The sequence below is a fragment of the Tinamus guttatus genome, unplaced genomic scaffold (assembly GCF_059628265.1).
Source record: "Tinamus guttatus ecotype Peru unplaced genomic scaffold, ASM5962826v1 Tinamus_guttatus_pri_ptg000291l, whole genome shotgun sequence".
NCBI lineage: Eukaryota > Metazoa > Chordata > Aves > Tinamiformes > Tinamidae > Tinamus > Tinamus guttatus.
In genome coordinates this window covers 2,763,192-2,779,154 of record NW_028288825.1, presented here as the reverse complement: position 1 = coordinate 2,779,154, position 15,963 = coordinate 2,763,192, and the positions used below count along the sequence as shown (strand labels likewise).

The following is a 15,963-nucleotide window of genomic DNA, read 5'->3' as shown; positions in this document are numbered from 1 at the left end:
TGCCATCGCGGCCCCTCCGGAGCCTCCCAGGTCCCTGCGGTGTCCCCAGGATGTCCCCAAGACCCCGGGGAGCCGCTGCCTTTGCTCTGGCACAGAAAAAACCCCAAGAAAACGAGAAACGCGAACCCTCACCACTGCCACCAAAACCTCGACAACAACAACGAGAAAAGTTCCCTTCCTAATTTCGGCTTCTGGTCATAAAATTTTACTTTCATGTAACAGCATGAAATCTGCACAACCGGAGCAGGGGTTTTTAATAAAAGGCAGAGTTGATGTAATATCTGAGCCAAGGTGTTTTTATAAGCCAGAAGAAGAGAGACAGAAACACAGAAAGAAAATAATTTTCTTGAATTCCTTCCAAAAAGGAATTTTATTTAGCTTTGCTTTAACCAAAGCACTCCTTCCTCTTGATGCATGGGCTTTTCCCCCTTAAAACCCCTATTCTTAACCCGTGCTTCAGCAAATCCAAGCCTTCCCCTGCTTTTTTTATTATCTCTCGCCTCAACTAAAGACATTTGCACCTTCTCTGTGAAGGGCCAGGGCTCTGTCGTGCCACGAATCCCGGGATAACGTTCCTGGAGGGACAATCCCTCCCTCCCAGTGCCTGGGAGCGGCAGGAACATGATTTTTAAGGCGGGTTTTTTGGACGGGTCCGTCCTGAGCACGGACGCGTTGCCGGTGCCCGGCCGGGGCGGCCCCGAAGGTGGAGGGACGGGAGGACGGACAGAGGGACCCGGCTGCCGTCCCCGTCCCTGCACCAGCTCCGCCAGCGTCGCCGCCACCTCGCAGGGCTCCTTCCCTGGGTGAAAGTCAGCGAAACCCTCCAAGATCTGCAAACTGGGTAGGGGCCGGGTGGTACCACGCGCCCGAGCGCTCTGGAGGCGGAGCATCCCACCCGCCAGCATCTCCGGAGCATCCCATCTGCCAACATCTCCAGAGCATCCCATCCACCAGCATCTCTAGAGCATCACATATGCCAACATCTCCGGAGCTGGAGCATCCCATCTGCCAACATCTCCAGAGCATCCTATCCACCAGCATCTCCAAAGCCAGAGCATCCCATCCGCCAGCATTGCTGGAGCATCCCATCTACCAACATCTCCAGAGCATCCCATCCATCAGCACCTCCAGAGCTGCAGCATCCCATCCACCAGCATCTCTGAAGCTGGAGCATCCCACCCGCCAGCATCTCCAGAGCCGGAACATCCCATCCAACAACATCCCCGGCCCCCCATCCACCCTGGAGCGAGCTCCTCAAACAACTCCGCGGGTAGGTGGAAAACGCATCCCTGCATCCCAAAACAGGAGGTTTTGGCGGCGGTGGAAATAACGTGTGTTGAAGGGCCAGAAACAGCTCTCAGCTCAGTGAAGACCGACTTCCACGTGCCCCTGCTCTGGGGTTGTGCCGGGGAAGATGGATCTTCCCACCTGCTTGCCTTTCCTCTCCCTTCTTCAACCTCCACCTCCACCGTGAACAGGAACCTCCGGAGCGGGAGCCGTCGGCGGAGGAGCCGCCTCTCCGGGTCGTTTGTCCTGGACCATCAGCGACGCATTCCCGGCCGTCCCGCTGCAGCCTCCTCTTCCCGTCCGCCCGCGGGCTGGGATGCAGCTCCGCTGGCTCCGTACCTGCCATCCCGCCCCATCCCGCTCTTCCGGGATGAGGAGAGCAAGGAGAGGGGCCGTTGGGATCCCCTCGTGGTCACTGGAAACCACCGCAGCATCAGGTTGGGTAAAGGACGGGCTCTGAAAGCCGCGTCCAGCCGGGGAGCGAATCCCGGCTGGATGGTTGGGAAGCAGCGGATAAAGGTTTCTGTGTGAGGGAATTCCTGTTTTGCACCCTATAGAAGTCAGACCAACTGCAAGGATGTTGCAGAGAGCCCCAAAATCGGCCGTTCTGGGTAGTGCCCTCCACTGCTGCCCCATGGGGACAGAGGTTCCCTTTACATTTAGGCTGGAAATAAACTTGCAGAATCCGATAAAATTCCCGCCTTGCCTGGGTTTGTTGTTGCATTTTAGACACCCCCAAGCAGACGTCGCCCCAAGTCTGGGCACAGAGCAAGGATGGAGCCGGCAGGAAGGGGAAGAAGATGCAAAGAGGGGGGTATTTAGACCCCTGAACCTCGTCCTTCCTCTCTCGTGGTTTGAACACGGAGCCTTATTTTGTTATTGCTCGTCAGAGTGGCTGGAATGTGACCAAGGATGGGGACATCTGTCCCGGTGTTGGCAAACGCTGCCGGTACCGGGAGCCCAGGCACTTCCTGGCACAAGTGGGAAGTGACGGATCCCTGCTGGGAAAGGAGCCTCCCAGGGCGGATTTTGGGAGGGAGAGCCGCAGAGCCTGAACCCCCTGTTAGGGATCGGTGTCACAGACCTTGGACCACACCGTCCGCTTCGGAGTGGGAAAACTCAGTCCCAAGTTTACAAGCCAGGCCTGGTTCCTTAGAAAAACAAAAATCAGGAAAAGAATTTTTATGGGACAATCTGTTCTCCAGGAAGACTTGGGAAAGCCGGAGCGCGGGGCCTGCGGCTGCAGCTCGGCCTGGCTCCTCGCTCCCTCTTCCAGCAGGAAGTTTCTCCCCTGGTTTCCAGCAGCTCGGGGGGAGAAACCAGCCCCTGCTGCTGGGATTCCTTATGGAGGCAGCGAGGGCTGGATGAAAGGGGCTGCATCCAGAGCACCAGATGAGATGCAGAAGACATCCAAGCGCCGTGGCGCTGGATGAAACAAAGCACCAGAAGAATCAAATGCTGAAATATGTATTTCTTGTGGGTATGAATAGAACTGTCTATGTTTGCCTTGGAGACAGGGGGAAGGAGGCCAAGCGGTTTCATCTCAGCAGGTTTTGCTTTTCCGTGCGGAGACAGGGAGCCATTTCAAGCCCTCCCGCGGGGCCTTTTCGGCGGCTGCGGAGCCCTCGGAGCAGCTCGTGGTGGCCCATGGAAAGGTCATTTCCATCCTGCAGCCCCTGCGCAGGTAGCCGGCCCTGGCCCCAGTACGGATGGTCGGAGACGGATAAGGAAAATCCTTCTCCTTAAGGATAAGGAAAGCCCAAGAAGTCCAAGGTAGCACGTCAGCCACTTCCATGGGTCTCAGTCTGCCCTTGTGTGGCTTTTCCAGCCTCGTGCCCATCCCCAGGCTCTGCCGGACCCGCTGGATTGTTGTCACATCCTTGGTGTCGGGGACATCGCACTGAGCGAGCCCAGGCCACGCGGGAGCAGCCGCTGGCCGGGACACGGGGCACGTTCAATCCACGCCAGTCTGGGCACAGCAGGAGGTCACCTCGCCTTAATTTAAATAATTTAACAGCTATTCCATGAAAAACCAAAACCAAGCCAAAATACCTTGTGCTTTGCAGATCTTCAGCCAGGCCAGAGCTGTCACCTCTTCCAGCCCGGGAAAGGGGCTCCGGAGCGGGAGCAGCTGAGAACCGACGGAGCCGTGGGGAGGTGGGAGCCGTTTCCCAGCTAATCCCCCCTCCGGAGCGAGGACGGGCTCCTCGGGGGCTCTTCTCCAGGGATTTGGGTCAGCCCGTTCCCGACCGTGTCGCTGTTTGTCTCCACGAAGATGGTGGCCGGACACCCCCGTCCCGCTCGTGTTGCGGCCTCCAGCGCTGCCCTCGCCAGCCGAGGCTGCAAATGTGGCCTTAATAGTGCGGCCCGGGGGAGCCCTGTGTGCCCAGGGGAGCTGGGAAGGGGCCCAAACTTCCCACATGCAGGAAAACCTGGCAAGGCAACGGCAACACGGCCGCCCGCGTGTCCCTCCGGCACCGGGGCCGCAGCGGTAACAGGCGCCACTTGCCAAAAGCTTCCCAACAAGAAATGTCCCATCAAAACTACTCCACCAACATGCATTTTTAACAGCTGTCCCCACATTTTGTCATGGATTCCCCTCAACGGAGCATCTTTCAGTAAGCAGGCTGCTCAGCTACTTGCATCCAGCATCGCGACGGATTACTAGCAAGGAAAGGGAATAAAAATCCCGGAGAGGGTACGCGGCTCCGTGCCACCGTTTTGGAGCACGAGGCTCGTGTGCCGCCCATCCAGATCTCCGAAGGGGAGAAAAACACACGAGGATGGAGGGTCTCCATCTGCCAGAGCCTTCCTTTGCCTTAAGAGGAGCGATGGGCAGAGCCACCAGCCGGGAGAAGGTCCTTGTTGAGGGACGTCCCTGCTAGCAAGGCCACGGGAAGGGTTTTCACCGGGCGCTTTGGACGATGCCATCCACAGAGGGCCACATTGTTACCTTGCCATTTGGAAGCAATTACCTGCATGTTATGTAAAACTTTTATTAAACGACTGGAGAAATTCGGTAATGTGTTAATCATCGGTTGAATGACATCTGCTTAATACCAGAGATTTTTGAACTGCAGGAGAAGGGTTCAGCAGTTCAGAATGATTACCAAAACATATTGCTCCTTTTTTCGTTCTCCTACGTGTTAATTTTTCAGATTTATTATCTTAGGCTCCTGCGTCTAGCATTTTCACTACATGTCAACATCTGTTATATCTCTGCATTTCGCAGCTCTTTAGTCTTTGCCCCATGAAGCCTTAGGCACTCGGATGGGAGAAGCAGCCAGCTCTAACCCAGGGCTTATGCAATTTTCCAAACTAATCCAAGGGACAATTACCAGGGAAGTTTGGCTGGAGGAGGCATTTCTGGCGTCAGGCATCAAAGAGGGATCAGGAGATGGACTCAGACCCAAGGAGACTGGTCAGGTTTGGAGACGAACTTGGCCGTCAAGACGAGACTTGGAAAGTCTGCTGCTGTTGGAGACACGTTTGGTGGGTGGAAACGCGTCATGGAAAGACGTTTGGTTCTTTCCCTCTGCTTTTCCTTGGCCGTGAGGACCAGGAGACAGGGTAAAACCCTCCGGGGACACCTCTCCTTCTGAAGTGCAGTGTTAGAAAAACGGGGATGTTCTGTGCAAGCTGCTATGGCCAAGGGGCAATGTTTGGTGGAGACGCTTCCCTATGGAGATGCAGGACTTGGTTGTGTTTCATTAAATCCTGGGTTTAAATCTGTTGACTTTCCACTGACTTTACCCAGGACTTGGTAGGAGTTGGATGGAGGGATGGGGAGAACCGAGGTTGGACCATGAAGCCAAGCAGCTCCCGACCCTCCCACAGCCTCCCTGTCCCTCAGGGCTGGGGATTCTCCTGCTTTTCCTTTACACATCCAAGGGATGAGGAGATCCCGCTGTGCCGGAGCAGCGGAGCCGGCAGGACTCGCTCCGTCCTCGCAGCCGCCGGGAAGGCCCTTTCCAAGGAGCCGGCGGTTCGGCCGGGAGGAAGCCAAGTGCAGCCACCCCGGAGCCCTCCAGAGCAAGTTCACCCTAATATGACTTAATAGAAGATCTTTTTGCAGGTAATTTCCATGCACCGTGCTGGATCAGGTTCCCCAGCAACCCGCATTATATACGAGCCGGGCGCTCGCTGCTCCCAAACGTCAGGCCGCGCTTCTAATTTATGCCTTTTTTATTATTTTGTTCCCTCGCCCGCAATCTGGCTCTCCTCCCCAATAAAAATTACAGCTTCCATTTATCATTTTTTTTTTCTCTTTTCGGAGAGGGTTGCTATAAATCCAGCTGTGCCCCGGCCGCCCCGAGGAACCTGCTTAGCGTAACACGACCGTCCCCTCTGCCTCGCTTTGTAGAGGCTGTTGTTGCTGTAACCTTACCCAGCTCCCTTCCGCATCCTCCTCGGCAGGGAGGAAGAAAGGAAGAAATAACAAAAATAAGATGAAGGGCTTGAAAGGCCATCTCCAAAACCGCAGAATGGCTGGTATGACATACAAATAAAACTTGTGGTTTCTAACAGGGAAACTTCCTGCTTTTTGTCAACAAAAAAAGGAAAATAAAATAAATGCTTGCAGTAATTAGCACCAGCCTGGAAATGGGGCCACTTGCTGTCCCCATCCTGTGGGAGCAGGTCGGCTTGGGGGGATTTTGTGTCCCCGTCCCTGTTGGTGTCCCCATCCCCATCCCTAGGCTGATGCTCAAGCCAAACTTTTCATCCACGCAGGACGTCCCGGGCGGCTCTTTCAGCTTTTCTTTTTTAAATGCAGCCCTCAAAGATGCTGCTTTTCACTTGAACCCAATTTTCGAGCACTGACCCCTGGCAGCAGTTCCCCTAATGCACCACTGTGTGACCTTGGATGACACCAATCTGCCAAAAAGAAAAGGTGCTGCTGCTATTTATTTATTTTACGCTTTGGTTCCTCATTCATCATCAGGTAAATTTGCTCTTGGCAGCGCCGGCGACTTCTTCAAATCCAGCCAAGGTGACCACTAAAATTAGCATCAAATCCCAGTAACGCTTTACATCATGTACACGTTATTTTTCACTGGACATAAATTGTGGAGTTTGGCTTTCGCCGCGGCCCCGGGCCGGGCTCGGCGCGATGGGGAGCGCGCCCGGGGCAGGAGTGACGTTTTTGTGTCCCCGGAGCAGCTTTCGGAGCCCTTGCCAAGAGGAATTACTGAAACGTCTGCAGAAACGGCGCTGACGGGGACCTCAGACGCTAAAACAGAATTTTCATCCTCTGCCATAAATTTTTGCTTAATGGAAAGTCCTCAAGGAGCAGAGCGATCGTCAAGGCCACGGAAAAGCTGCGCGTGGGGAAATGGGGCTGGGAGCCCCGCACGGGAACGGCCCTTCCCGAGGGTCCGTGTTCCCAAATAGCCAAATCCTGCCCGTGGCCCCGCTCGGGAAGAGGAGGGAAAGGGGCAGGGGGACGGGGGACAGGGGACGGCCGCGGCTTCGGGCACTGGGTGGCTGGAGGCCACGGGGAGGGCTGGGGGAGGCCGCAGTGCCCAGATGGACAGACGGACGGATGGATGGATGGATGGATGAACAGATGGATGGATGGACGGATGGATGGATGGATGGACGGACAGATGGACACATGGATGGAGAGATGGATGGACGGACAGACAGACAGATGGACAGAGGGATAGACAGACGAACGGATGGACGGACGAACGGATGGATGGATGGATGGATGGATGGATGAACGGATGGATGGACGGATGGATGGGTGGATGGATGGCCGGATGGATGGATGGATGGACGGACAGATGGATGGACGGACAGACGGATGGAGGGACGGACGGATGGATGGATGGACGGACGGATGGATGGACGGATGGATGGATGGACGGACGGATGGATGGACGGATGGATGGACGGACGGACGGATGGAGGGACGGACGGATGGATGGACGGACGGACGGATGGAGGGACGGAGGGACGGGTGGATGGATGGACGGACGGATGGACGGACGGGTGGATGGCCGGATGGGTGTCCGGGCCGCTCGCACTAGAGGGCACTGTTGGCTGCTGCCGGCGCGGGGCCGGGCTCCGTGTCCGCCGGGAGGTTTGATCGCTGCTTCCCGTCGCCCCAGGGGCTGCAGGGGGTCGGGGGCGCTCAACACGCAGCCCCCTGCGTCGAGGCGGTCCCAGCCCATGCGCCCTGCGCCGCGTGCCGAGCGATGCCGAGAATCCCGTCCCAGTGCATCCCGTCCCAGTGCAGCCTGCCCCACTGCATCCCTCCCAGTGCATCCTGCCCCATTGCATCCCATCCCATTGCATCCCGTCCCAGTGTATCCTGTCCCAGTGCATCCTGCCCCACTGCATCCCTCCCAGTGCAGCCTGCCCCACTGCATCCCGTCCCAGTGCATCCTGCCCCACTGCATCTCTCCCGTTGCATCCCACCCCTTTGCATCCCATCCCAGGGCATCCTGCCCCGTTGCATCCCGCCCCGTTGCATCCCGTCCCAGGGCATCCTGTTGCACTGCATCCCATCACATCCCGTGCCCTGTTTTGCAGGGGGTTTCCGATACATTTTGTGTTGTGTCCTGCATTGCCCAACGTTCATCCCAGAGCATGGGGGCAGTCGGGAATAGCCGTAGCAGGCGGCAGGGCCGGAGCTGAGGTCCCCCGGGAGCTCGGGCATCTCCCTCTGCTTTCCTTGTGTTTTAGCAGGAGATGCCAAGGTGCCAGGTCCCCCTGGGAGCCGCATGTCCCTCCACTGCCCATTTCAAACTCAGCAAAATGAGGAAAAATGCCATTTTGGGAAGAGAAACCCCAAAAGTGGTTAACTCCTCTTTCCCCTTGCGGCCTGCCGCTCTTCTCCATCCCCAGCGAGCAGCTGCTATCTACAAGAGATTTATTTCCAGGCCTCTTTTCAAGACATGATGTCAGGATTATAACAACCTGACTCAGGCGCACGCTGGCTGGAATTACCATTGTGTGTTTATCGATTTCCCTTTTCTTGTTCTTTTCTCGTCCTGACTAATCATGGAACAGCGCGATGGAAAAGTCCTGCTGGCGCAGCGCGTCCCGCAGCCAAGCAGGGCTGCTCCCTGCATCCTCCGCCGCGGCCAGGCTATTTTTAAAAGATCCCGAGTGCCGAGACTTGTCGAATCGCGGGAGCGAGGGATGGAAAAGACCTCTTAGCTCATGGCTGTGTCTGCTGGCCAGGGCAGGCCGTTCCCGCAGCCCTCGCGGTTGGGCTTCCACCTTCCCCTCCCTTGGGAGCTGCCTTGGCTGGCTCAGGGATCGCGCTCAGGTTGGCTTGACGTCGTGCTGGGAAGCAGGAATGTCGAGCGCTGGAAGCGCTGCAGGAATTCCGCTTCCCGCGGGATGGGGACGATGGAAATGGGCATTGAAGGTGCCCCGCGGGAGAGCAAAGGAGCTGGGGCAGCCCTGGTGCAGCACAGGACGTCACCGCGGCGTCGGGCCTCGCGCATGCTGCGACCGCGCCAGGATTCCTTGGAAATCCGGGGCGATAAGAAATTTGCCCGTTTTGGTTCTGGCTTCCAAACCATTCCTATGTCCTTTGGGAAATGCCTTTTGCCCAGCGCTGTGCTGGGATGTCGGGATGGGCAGCGAAGGGGCCCTGGCCCCGCAGCCCCCGCGTTTCTCCGTGCTGGCTCCAGGGAATGGCCGACTGGATGGACAGGCCGGCCTGGGACAGGTGGGATGGCTCTGCAGCACGAGTGCCACGTGTCTGTAGGCAAAAATGGCACGAATCTGCCACGGGGCTGCCCAGGGCACATGTGTGCAACTGTGCCTGCCACCTGCATGCACATAACACCCGGTGCAAGCACACAACACCTCCTGCATGTATGCAACACCCCGTGCATGCACGCAACACCCTGTGCATGCACTCAACACCCTGTGCAAGCACGCAACACCTGCTGCATGCACACAACACCCCGTGCATGCACATAACACCCGCTGCATGCACACAACGCCTGCTGCATGTACGCAACACCCTGTGCATGCACACAACACCCTGTGCATGCACGCAACACCTGCTGCAAGCACACAACATCCTCCGCATGCACACAACACCCCGTGCATGCATGCAACACCCTGTGCATGCACTCAACACCCGTTGCAAGCACACAACACCCTGTGCATGCACGCAACACCCGCTGCAAGCACACAACACCCGCTGCATGCACACAACACCCCGTGCATGCACACAACACCCTGTGCATGCACTCAACACCCTGTGCATGCACGCAACACCCTGTGCATGCACTCAACACCCTGTGCATGCATGCAACACCGGCTGCAAGCACACAACACCCGCTGCATGCATGCAACACCCTCCGCATGCACACAACACCCTCCGCATGCACACAACACCCCGTGCATGCACGCGACACCCTGTGCATGCACTCAACACCCGCTGCAAGCACACAACACCCGCTGCAAGCACACAACACCCTGTGCATGCACGCAACACCCTGTGCAAACACCATGGGGCCAAAACCCAGTACAGCCCCCACAGCACCGTGTCCCCGGGGTGTCCACGAGCCACCCGGTCCCCGCGTGCCGCAGCCCTGGCTTTTCCAGCCTGCCCTTATCTGCCTGTAGCAATCCCAAACACTTGGTAGCTCCCCAGTGCACTGATCTAATAGCAACCCGAATAAAGTTATTTCCAACAGTTGTTCATGAGTTCATCTCCTGGAAAGCCTCAGCCCCAGCTGTTGCTGCGCTTTTGATTGAAAAAAAAAAAGAAGGAAAAAAAAAAAAAGAGATATATATTAAACTCAGCCCGGGGATTATCAGGGCTGAGCACGTCGCAGCGCTCCCTCCCTGCAGTGTCAGGTGCCCGGGCGGGCTATAAACCCCCCTTTGTGCGCGGCCCCTTCTCCGGGCTGGCAGCGGCCGCGGGGATTTGGCGGCTCCGCGGCAGCGCGCGGGGCCTGGCAGCGCCCCAGCAGCCGCAGCGGTTTGTCATGCAAATGGCCCCGGCCAAGGCCCCGTTAATGGTCAAACTATGGGAAGCTGCTTCGGGAGACGGGCTGCGGGGTACGGGGCTGGCGAGCGGGGAGGAAGGGGATGGGGAGGAAGAGGATGAGGAGGATGGGGATGAGGAGCAGGAGGAAGGGGATGAGGAGGAAGGGGATGAGGAGGATGGGGATGAGGAGGAAGGGGATGAGGAGGAAGGGGATGAGGAGCAGGAGGAAGGGGATGAGGAGGAAGGGGATGAGGAGGATGGGGATGAGGAGGAAGGGGATGAGGAGGAAGGGGATGAGGAAGAAGGGGATGAGGAGCAGGAGGAAGGGGATGAGGAGGAAGGGGATGAGGAGGATGGGGATGAGGAGGAAGGGGATGAGGAGGAAGGGGATGAGGAGGATGGGGATGAGGAGGAAGGGGATGAGGAGGAAGGGGATGAGGAGCAGGAGGAAGGGGATGAGGAGGAAGGGGATGAGGAGGATGGGGATGAGGAGGAAGGGGATGAGGAGGAAGGGGATGAGGAGCAGGAGGAAGGGGATGAGGAGGAAGGGGATGAGGAGGATGGGGATGAGGAGGAGGAAGGGGAGGAGGAGGAAGGGGATGAGGAGGAGGAAGGGGAGGAGGAGGAAGGGGATGAGGAGGAGAGCTGGTGGGATACAGCGGGTGATGGGAATGGCCTCAGGGGAAGGGATGCCCTGTGAGAGCAGCCTCCAACTGCGGGCGCTGCTGTGTGTGCAAGCGGCCTGCGATGCAGCCGTGCAGCGTGGCTGTGCGCCACAGCCGTGCAGCAGCCATGCATTGTGGCTGTGTAGTGCAGCCATGCAATGCAGCCGTGCAGTGCAGCTGGGCGACGCAGCCGAGCAACACAGCCATGCACCATGGCTTGTCATTGCAGCAATGCAGCATGGCTGTGCAACGTGGCTGTGCGGTGCAGCAGTGCAGTGCGCAGCCAGGCAGCACAGCCGTGCATTGCAGTCATGCAGCACAGCCGTGCATTGCAGCCAGACAACGTGGCCATGCAACATGGCTGTGTGGCGGAGCCATGCAGTGCAGCCATGCAGCACAGCCATGCACTGCTGTCAGACAACGTGGCTGTGCAACGTGGCTGTGTGGCGCAGCCGTGCACTGCAGCCATGCAGCACAGCTGTGCATTGCAGCCAGACGTGGCCATGCAATGTGGCTGTGTGGCACAGCCGTGCACTGCAGCCATGCAGCACAGCCGTGCATTGCAGCCATGCAGCACAGCCGTGCATTGCAGCCAGACGTGGCCATACAATGTGGCTGTGTGGCGCAGCCGTGCATTGCAGCCATGCAGCACAGCCGTGCATTGCAGTCATGCAGCACAGCCGTGCATTGCAGTCAGACAACGTGGCCATGCATTGCATCTGTGGCACATGTCTGTGTGCTGCAGCTGCGCATTGCAGCCATGCAACGCAGCCACGCAATGTGGAGCAGGCACAGGCCTCCGAGGGGTCACCCCATCCCTGGGGCTCTTTCCCGGCCCCTGCGCATCCCGTGCCGGACGTTTTCCCTGCTCCAGGATGGCCAAGGCTCTGCCCCTGCCACCTCCCTGCCCGCGGCAGCGTTAGCAGCAGCGAGGCGAGGGGACGGTCCTTGCAGCCCCCGACCCACGAGCCATCCCCTTGGAGCCAAGTCACCCCCTTCCCACGTCATCCCGCCCGGGAATCCGCACACGGAGACCCTCGTGCAGGGACGGAATGAGGAGCCTGCTCCTTGGGACGTGCAGCAGGCAGGGAGCGGGGAGAAATCCTCACCCAGGCAAGAAGGAACAGTTTCACACTTAACTTCCCTTGCCCAATCACTTATGTAACAACGGAGTTATTCCAGCCTTGTTCCTGGAGGGAATTTTCCTTCTGGGGAAGGAGAACAATGTTAAAAGCAGATCAGTGAACTTGCACCCGCCATCCGACGTGATCCTAAAAAGTATTCGGGAATGAAAAGGGGGAAAAGGAGGATCAGAGCAAAAGGCAGAAAAAGGGCTTGCTAGTGAAAACCCTGAATATTCTCAAAGCTGAATACATATATACTATTTTAAAGCTAAGCTATACAGCTGTGCACAAGGGGCCATGCAGCTGGATGAGCCACCAGCCCAGCACCTATTAAGATAACAACACCCAGGTCTCAATCTCCTTCACTGCCGCTTTCCCCTTTGGAGCAGGGATGGGATGCAGGTTTCCAGCAGCATTTTCGCACGCCTGCCCCCCTCTCCTGGCTTCCTCGCCCGGCTCTTATTTTCCTTTTCAGCATCAGCATCTAAACATCTGGGTGGTGGTGGAGGCCCGAGCTGGAAGCGACACAATATAGCGAGAAAGGATGTTTTTGTGCTATTTCCAACCTCGGCAGAACAGAGCCCCTCAGAAAGGCCCGTACAAAGGCTGCTTTCTTCCTCCCGACCACTTTAAGGAGACGGGTGAAATCCTCCCTTATCTGCCCGCAGCAGCGCTCTGCAAGACAGGGACCGTCAAAAGCAGGGGGAAGGGCCCCGAGCGCGTTTGCGTTAGTGTCTTTGGGTTAAAACCCGAATTTGGGAGCAATTCCAGCCTGGGGGCGTGCAGGGCACTGCAGGGATTTGCTGAGCGCTGCACGGGGACAAGGCTGGCGATGGGAGCGGGACGCCGGGGCCCGCATCCGGAGCGGCCCTCGCGCCGCGTCCCCGTTTTCGAGGCTGCCCGAGCGAGGCAGGCCAAGGAGCATACTTCACCGTGCACATAATCGCGGAGAAAAACCCCCTCTCGCTCTGGATTCCCAGACAGTACGCTCAGCATCCTCGCGCTACTGATGTAATGTTGGAGCGAGCTCCCCGGGGCCCGGCCGCGCTCGCTGCACGGACACCTCGGCGCAGCCTCCTCGCAAGCCCCTCGCTTTGGGGTGGGTTTTATGGACCCGTTGGCGCACGATGCACTCGTGGGTCCCTCAATGCACCTGCAAATAGCTCAGCTATTTGCAACAACTGCTTCCTAGCGCTGGCCTTGCTCTCCCTGTGCTCCTGCATGAGGAGTTAGTCCCGAGAGGGGACCGCACAGCAGTGTCCGTAGGTGGATGTGCACAAGCCGATGTCCATCCCAAGCGCGGCAGCCTCTGCTTTTAACTAAAAGCAGCCTAAGCCAAACCCTGGGCGAGGTAGAGCAAGGGAAAGGCAAGATAAGTCAATGGAGCGGCGCCAGGGAGCGTGTTTGACCCAAATTGCTCAAACTCCAGCTGGTCGGTGATTCACCGCGCACAGTTCTATCAATGGGCTTGGCCCGGCTCTCTGTTTGCGACTTGTCTCCAGAGAGACCGCGGGTTTTCTGTTTTGTTTGTCTGAGCGCCTTGGTTATTCGGGGAACCGTGACACACCGTGTGGGAACACTGGCCGGCTCCTCCTCGGGAAGATGCACATGGTGGAGCCCCATTCGGACCTGGCTGCTCGAGGCTCCTGGGACCGGTTCTGCTGTCTCCTCGAGTGTCTCTCCGGACACATCCCGGTGCTGCTCCTCGCTGTCCGCACAAGGAGCATCCCCACGGCTGGCAAGGCCCAGGCGATGCACGGGATGCATGGAGGAACCGCGTTCCTGGACGGATCGAGGATCCTCCAGCCCAGTGTCCTGCCTGGAGAGGAACCACCGGAGCACCAGGAGGGAAGGAGCACGGCCAGGGGCTCCGACAGCTGGATAAGGAGAAGTGCCTGGAATGTCTCCCCGTAGCACAACCCACCTCCTGCCACGCTGTCCGGCTCCATGTGGGAGCCACTTGGGTCCAAGTGTGGGAGAGTCACTGAAGTCCATGTGCTCCCCGCACTGCCCTAGCCCTAAGGTTGCCCCTGTGACAAAGAGAAACAAGTCCCAAACACCTGAAATAAAAAATTGCAACCTGGGATTAATCTTTTTTTTTTTTTCCGAGTCAATTTATGGGAAGAAAAATCTGACTGAGTTGCTGCCTGATGGAGGAGATGGGAGCAACCAGATACCATCTGAGCTGCTCCGTGGTGCCCTTGCTGGCTGGAACCGGCTCCCAGTGAAATTTCCATAGGGCTGGTTATCACCTTTAGGCATTTTGGGAATACAGAACACCAGCGCGCTCGGGATGCCCGAGTTCCCTGCGTCCCTAAAGTCACCAGCAGGGTGGGAATTGCTGCCTTGCAAATGTCCTTGGTGACGGACGGATCCCACAGAACACCTGCATTCCCCATGTCCGGAACACGTGGATGGAATATCCGCTCCTCCTCCCGACCATGCGTTTCAGTAAAGCGGAACAGCCCCGGCTTCGATGGCTGGGGCAAAGCGACACCGAAAAATGCAGAAAATGAGCAAGGCGGCGAAGCACCGCGCAGTCGCCCATCACTTTCAATTCCAGCTTTGGCCGATGGAATTGCTATGGAATACGGCAAGCTGCGCCCGGAGCGCTCCATAACGAAGTGCAGCAGGGGCTCCGGCAGCGCTTCCGAGGCCTCCATCCCCGGGCTCTCCGCGCCACATCTGCTTTAAAGAGGATATTTGTTGCTCCTTGGCATTTCACGGGTGTTAGATGGCAAAGGCTGCTGCCAGCTCCGCTTGGGCCCCAAGCGCCGGTGGGAGAGGAACCGGGCGGCTCAAACGTGCGGCGCTTTGCAAGGAGCGAGCGGCGATGCGCGTCCCCCGCACGGCAACCCCTTAGCACACGCGACGTGTGGGGACACTGCCCCGTCCTGCCGGCATCGCTGCAGGGCCCGATTTAAACCTCATTCCACCATCATCTCCAAAAAACCTGCCTCATCCCCAGGCAGCGGATCATAGAATCATAGAATGAATCCCAGAATGCTGACGGTTGGAAGGAACCTCTAGAGATCATCTAGTCCAACCCCTGCACACGCAGGGTCACCTAGAGCACGTGGCACAGGACTGCGTCCAAGCGGGTTTTGAAGATCTCCAGAGAAGGAGACTCCACAGCCTCTCCAGGCAGCCTGTTCCAGTGCTCTGGCACCCTCACTGTTAAGAAACTTTTCCTTAAGTTCCTGTGGAACTTTTGGTGCTTCAGTTTGTGGCCATTACCTCTAGTTCTGTTGGTGGCCACCAGTGAAAAGAGGCCGGCCCCATCCTCCTCACTGCCTCCCTTGAGGTACTTCTAGACACTGCTCAGGTCCCCTCTCAGCCTTCTCTTCTCCAGCTGAACAGGCCCAGCTCCCTCAGCCTCTCCTCATAGGGCAGATGTTCCAGGCCCCTGATCATCCTTGTAGCCCTGCGCTGGCCTCTCTCCAGCAGTTCCACATCCCTCTTGTCCTGTGGGGCCCAGAACTGGACACAATACTGCAGATGTGGCCTCCCCAGGGCTGAGCAGAGGGGCAGGATCCCCTCCCTCGACCTGCTGGAGACGCTCTTCTTGACGCACCCCAGGATCCCATTGGCCTTCCTGGCCACAAGAGCAACTGCTGCCTCATGGTCACCTTGTCGTCCACCACGACACCCAGGTCTTCACAAGCTCGGCACCTCGCGCTCCCTCACGCGCTCCTGGTCCGTCCCACGCGCTCCGCTGGCTCCGGAGCGGAGCGGCTGATCCCTGCCGGCGTCTCCCGCCTGCCCGGGAGCCGCTCGCTCAGGGGGATATTAAGGGCTTTTGTTTCCAGGAGCTGTCAAAACCCTCACCTTTCACAAGCACTAAAACGGCCAGGGGGAAAGAAAAAAATATATGCGAGTGGAATAATTTCTAGCTCATAAATCTGGACTCGTAAATCAAGGG

General features: G+C 57.8%; 1 pseudogene; it reads right to left on the bottom strand.

Annotated features, from left to right (window-relative positions):
• Positions 1–4,690: 4,690 nt before the first annotated feature.
• On the bottom strand, positions 4,691–13,990 carry LOC148594135 (uncharacterized; annotated as a pseudogene).
• Between the last annotated feature and the right edge of the window lie 1,973 nt (positions 13,991–15,963).